Source organism: Plectropomus leopardus, chromosome 9 (assembly GCF_026936395.1).
Source record: "Plectropomus leopardus strain MGB_pleo_1.0 chromosome 9, ASM2693639v1, whole genome shotgun sequence".
Lineage (NCBI taxonomy): Eukaryota > Metazoa > Chordata > Actinopteri > Perciformes > Serranidae > Plectropomus > Plectropomus leopardus.
In genome coordinates this window covers 10,176,090-10,182,090 of record NC_142184.1, presented here as the reverse complement: position 1 = coordinate 10,182,090, position 6,001 = coordinate 10,176,090, and the positions used below count along the sequence as shown (strand labels likewise).

Genomic DNA, 6,001 nt, shown 5'->3' with positions numbered 1-6,001 from the left:
TTATTGAGTACTAACATAATTTGTGCATAGACAGAATTATGTCACATATGTAAATAAAGTGGAAATATTATTTGTAGCATATTTAATATGTTTCTGAATATGGAATTTAGCTTCTCTGTTACTTGATATTTGGGAGAAATCTCTTATTGTTTGAATATAATTCTTAGAATAAAAGGGTACATGAAGGAAACATACAATAATACATAACAAGCTACAAGCAGCGATGAAAGGGCCCTCCCACCCCCACGTGTGTTGGCGTAATGGTAAAATCCAGCTAAAACAGTTGTTCATTTCTGAGAAAATCAAATAATGTACGCACAGTTTGAACTTCTACAACGTATTCTACATCATTTTGAAATGTTTTTAGTGGCAGTCATAATTTGACTTTTTTGACATACTAAAAAAAAGTCCAATTTTGACCCCTCCTAAAAATGGCTGAAAATAACTTAGAATGCTTTCTTGAGATGCGTTATAGTATACCAAGTGGGAATGAAGGCCAATAAGGGCGCAAAAAGGCAATAGCATACTATGTTGAAAAAAGTCAAATTTTGACCGCTCCTGAAAATGGCTCAAAACAACGTAGAATAACTTATAGAGACGCATCATAGCATACAAAGTGGGACAAAAGTCAAATTTTACAAGCTATTCTATGCTGTTTTCAGCAATTTTTAGGAGGGGTCAAAAACTGACTTTTTTCGACAAACTATACTATTGCCTTGTTGGCCTTTTTTTTTGACATGCTAAATTTTGAGGTTTTTGGCCTTTTTTGGTCTTTATTTCCACTTTGCATGCTATGACGCGTCTCTACAAGCTATTCTATGCTGTTTGCAGCCATTTTTAGGAGGGGTCAAAATTTGACTTTTTTCGACATACTATACTATTGCCTTGTTGGCCTTTTTTTTTTACATGCTAAATTACGAGGTTTTTGGCCTTTTTTGGTCTTTATTTCCACTTTGCATGCTATGACGCGTCTCTACAAGCTAGTCTATGTTGATTTCAGCCATTTTTAGGAGGGGTCAAAATTTGACTTTTTTCAACATACTATACTATTGCCTTGTTGGCCTTTTTTTTTGACATGCTAAATTTTGAGGTTTTTGGCCTTTATTGGTCTTTATTTCCACTTTGCATGCTATGATGCGTTTCTACAAGCTATTCTATGCTGTTTGCAGCCATTTTTAGGAGGGGTCAAAATTTGACTTTTTTTCGACATACTATACTATTGCCTTGTTGGCCTTTTTTTTTTGACATGCTAAATTTTGAGGTTTTTGGCCTTTTTTGGTCTTTATTTCCACTTTGCATGCTATGACGCGTCTCTACAAGCTATTCTATGCTGTTTGCAGCCATTTTTAGGAGGGGTCAAAATTTGACTTTTTTCGACATACTATACTATTGCCTTGTTGGCCTTTTTTTTTGACATGCTAAATTATGAGGTTTTTGGCCTTTTTTGGTCTTTATTTCCACTTTGCATGCTATGACGCGTCTCTACAAGCTATTCTATGTTGTTTTCAGCCATTTTAGGAGGGGTCAAAATTTGACTTTTTTCGACATACTATACTATTGCCTTGTTGTCCATTTTTTTTGACATGCTAAATTATGAGGTTTTTGGCCTTTTTTGGACTTTATTCCCACTTTGCATGCTATGACACGCTTCTAGAAGCTATTCTATGTTGTTTTCAGCCATTTTTAGGAGGGGTCAAAATTTGACTTTTTTCGACATACTATACTATTGCCTTGTTGGCCTTTTTTTGACATGCTAAATTATGAGGTTTTTGGCCTTTTCTGGACTTTATTCCCACTTTGCATGCTATGACACGCTTCTAGAAGCTATTCTAAATTGTTTTCAGCCATTTTTAGGAGGGGTCAAAATTTGACTTTTTTCGACATACTATACTATTGCCTTGTTGTCCATTTTTTTTTGACATGCTAAATTATGAGGTTTTTGGCCTTTTTTGGTCTTTATTTCCACTTTGCATGCTATGACGCGTTTCTACAAGCTATTCTATGCTGTTTTCAGCCATTTTAGAAGGGGTCAAAATTTTGCCTTTTTTCGACATACTATACTATTGCCTTGTTGTCCATTTTTTTTGACATGCTAAACTATGAGGTTTTTGGCCTTTTTTGGTCTTTATTCCCACTTTGCATGCTATGACACGCTTCTAGAAGCTATTCTATGTTGTTTTCAGCCATTTTAGGAGGGTCAAAATTGACTTTTTCGACAAACTATACTATTGCCTTGTTGGCCGTTTTTTTTGACATGCTAAATTTTGAGGTTTTTGGCCTTTTTTGGTCTTTATTCCCACTTTGCATGCTATGAGGCGTCTCTACAAGCTATTCTATGCTGTTTGCAGCCATTTTTAGAAGGGGTCAAAATTTGACTTTTTTCGACATACTATACTATTGCCTTGTTGGCCTTTTTTTTGACATGCTAAATTATGAGGTTTTTGGCCTTTTTTGGTCTTTATTTCCACTTTGCATGCTATGATGCGTTTCTACAAGCTATTCTATGCTGTTTTCAGCCATTTTTAGGAGGGGTCAAAATTTGACTTTTTTCGACATACTATACTATTGCCTTGTTGGCCGTTTTTTTTGACATGCTAAATTTTGAGGTTTTTGGCCTTTTTTGGTCTTTATTCCCACTTTGCATGCTATGACACGCTTCTAGAAGCTATTCTATGTTGTTTTCAGCCATTTTTAGGAGGGGTCAAAATTTGACTTTTTTCGACATACTATACTATTGCCTTGTTGTCCATTTTTTTGACATGCTAAATTTTGAGGTTTTTGGCCTTTTTTGGTCTTTATTCCCACTTTGCATGCTATGATGCGTTTCTACAAGCTATTCTATGCTGTTTTCAGCCATTTTTAGAAGGGGTCAAAATTTGACTTTTTTCGACATACTATACTATTGCCTTGTTGTCCATTTTTTTTTGATATGCTAAATTTTGAGGTTTTTGGCCTTTTTTGGTCTTTATTTCCACTTTGCATGCTATGACGCGTCTCTACAAGCTATTCTATGCTGTTTGCAGCCATTTTTAGGAGGGGTCAAAATTTGACTTTTTTCGACATACTATACTATTGCCTTGTTGTCCATTTTTTTTGACATGCTAAATTATGAGGTTTTTGGCCTTTTTTGGTCTTTATTTCCACTTTGCATGCTATGACGCGTCTCTACAAGCTATTCTATGCTGTTTGCAGCCATTTTTAGGAGGGGTCAAAATTTGACTTTTTTCGACATACTATACTATTGCCTTGTTGGCCGTTTTTTTTTGACATGCTAAATTTTGAGGTTTTTGGCCTTTTTTGATCTTTATTTCCACTTTGCATGCTATGACGCGTCTCTACAAGCTATTCTATGCTGTTTGCAGCCATTTTTAGGAGGGGTCAAAATTTGACTTTTTTCGACATACTATACTATTGCCTTGTTGTCCATTTTTTTTGACATGCTAAATTTTGAGGTTTTTGGCCTTTTTTGGTCTTTATTCCCACTTTGCATGCTATGAGGCGTCTCTACAAGCTATTCTATACTCTTTGCAGCCATTTTTAGGAGGGGTCAAAATTTGACTTTTTTCGACATACTATACTATTGCCTTGTTGTCCATTTTTTTTGACATGCTAAATTTTGAGGTTTTTGGCCTTTTTTGGTCTTTATTCCCACTCTGCATGCTATGACGCTTCTCTAAGATCTATTCTATGTTGTTTTCAGCTATTTTTAGGAGGGGTCAAAAATTGACTTTTTTCGACATACTATACTATTGCCTTGTTGGCCGTTTTTTTTTGACATGCTAAATTTTGAGGTTTTTGGCCTTTTTGGTCTTTATTTCCACTTTGCATGCTATGACGCGTCTCTACAAGCTATTCTATGCTGTTTGCAGCCATTTTTAGGAGGGGTCAAAATTTGACTTTTTTCGACATACTATACTATTGCCTTGTTGTCCATTTTTTTTTGACATGCTAAATTATGAGGTTTTTGGCCTTTTTTGGTCTTTATTTCCACTTTGCATGCTATGATGCGTTTCTACAAGCTATTCTATGCTGTTTTCAGCCATTTTTAGAAGGGGTCAAAATTTGACTTTTTTCGACATACTATACTATTGCCTTGTTGGCCTTTTTTTTGACATGCTAAATTTTGAGGTTTTTGGCCTTTTTTGGTCTTTATTTCCACTTTGCATGCTATGAGGCATCTCTACAAGCTATTCTATGCTGTTTGCAGCCATTTTAGAAGGGTCAAAATTTGACTTTTTTCGACATACTATACTATTGCCTTGTTGGCCGTTTTTTTTTTGACATGCTAAATTTTGAGGTTTTTGGCCTTTTTTGGTCTTTATTTCCACTTTGCGTGCTATGATGCGTTTCTACAAGCTATTCTATGCTGTTTTCAGCCATTTTTAGAAGGGGTCAAAATGGACTTTTTTCGACATACTGTACTATTGCCTTGTTGGCTGTTTTTTTTTGACATGCTAAATTTTGAGGTTTTGGCCTTTTTGGTCTTTATTTCCACTTTGCATGCTATGACGCGTCTCTACAAGCTATTCTATGCTGTTTGCAGCCATTTTTAGGAGGGGTCAAAATTTGACTTTTTTCGACATACTATACTATTGCCTTGTTGTCCATTTTTTTTTGACATGCTAAATTATGAGGTTTTTGGCCTTTTTTGGTCTTTATTTCCACTTTGCATGCTATGACGCGTCTCTACAAGCTATTCTATGCTGTTTGCAGCCATTTTTAGGAGGGTCAAAATTTGACTTTTTTCGACATACTATACTATTGCCTTGTTGGCCGTTTTTTTTGACATGCTAAATTTTGAGGTTTTTGGCCTTTTTTGGTCTTTATTTCCACTTTGCATGCTATGACGCTGTCTCTACAAGCTATTCTATGCTGTTTGCAGCCATTTTTAGGAGGGGTCAAAATTTGACTTTTTTCGACATACTATACTATTGCCTTGTTGTCCATTTTTTTTGACATGCTAAATTATGAGGTTTTTGGCCTTTTTTGGTCTTTATTTCCACTTTGCTTGCTATGATGCGTTTCTACAAGCTATTCTATGCTGTTTTCAGCCATTTTAGAAGGGTCAAAATTTGACTTTTTCGACATACTATACTATTGCCTTGTTGTCCATTTTTTTGACATGCTAAATTATGAGGTTTTTGGCCTTTCTTGGTCTTTATTTCCACTTTGCATGCTATGATGCGTTTCTACAAGCTATTCTATGCTCTTTTCAGCCATTTTTAGAAGGGGTCAAAATTTGACTTTTATCGCCATACTATACTATTGCCTTGTTGTCCATTTTTTGATATGCTAAATTTTGAGGTTTTTGGCCTTTTTTGGTCTTTATTTCCACTTTGCATGCTATGAGCGTCTCTACAAGCTATTCTATGCTGTTTTCAGCCATTTTAGGAGGGGTCAAAATTTGACTTTTTTCGACATACTATACTATTGCCTTGTTGTCCATTTTTTTGACATGCTAAATTATGAGGTTTTTGGCCTTTTTTGGTCTTTATTTCCACTTTGCATGCTATGAGGCATCTCTACAAGCTATTCTATGCTGTTTGCAGCCATTTTAGGAGGGTCAAATTTGACTTTTTGACATACTATACTATTGCCTTGTTGTCCATTTTTTTGACATGCTAAATTTTGAGGTTTTTGGCCTTTTTGATCTTTATTTCCACTTTGCATGCTATGATGCGTCTCTACAAGCTATTCTATGCTGTTTGCAGCCATTTTAGGAGGGTCAAAATTTGACTTTTTTCGACATACTATACTATTGCCTTGTTGTCCATTTTTTTTGACATGCTAAATTTTGAGGTTTTTGGCCTTTTTGGTCTTTATTTCCACTTTGCATGCTATGATGCATCTCTACAAGCTATTCTATGTTGTTTTCAGCCATTTTAAGGAGGGTCAAAATTTGACTTTTTTCGACATACTATACTATTGCCTTGTTGGCCGTTTTTTTTTTTTCATGCTAAATTTTGAGGTTTTTGGCCTTTTTTGGTCTTTATTTCCACTT

At 35.3% G+C, this 6,001-nt stretch overlaps 1 protein-coding gene across 2 annotated transcripts in view; it reads right to left on the bottom strand.

Annotated features, from left to right (window-relative positions):
* The window catches only part of pm20d1.2 (peptidase M20 domain containing 1, tandem duplicate 2), a 139,707-nt gene that overhangs the window by 4,114 nt on the left and 129,592 nt on the right, over positions 1–6,001 (bottom strand). The gene's annotated exons all lie outside the window — the stretch shown is intronic.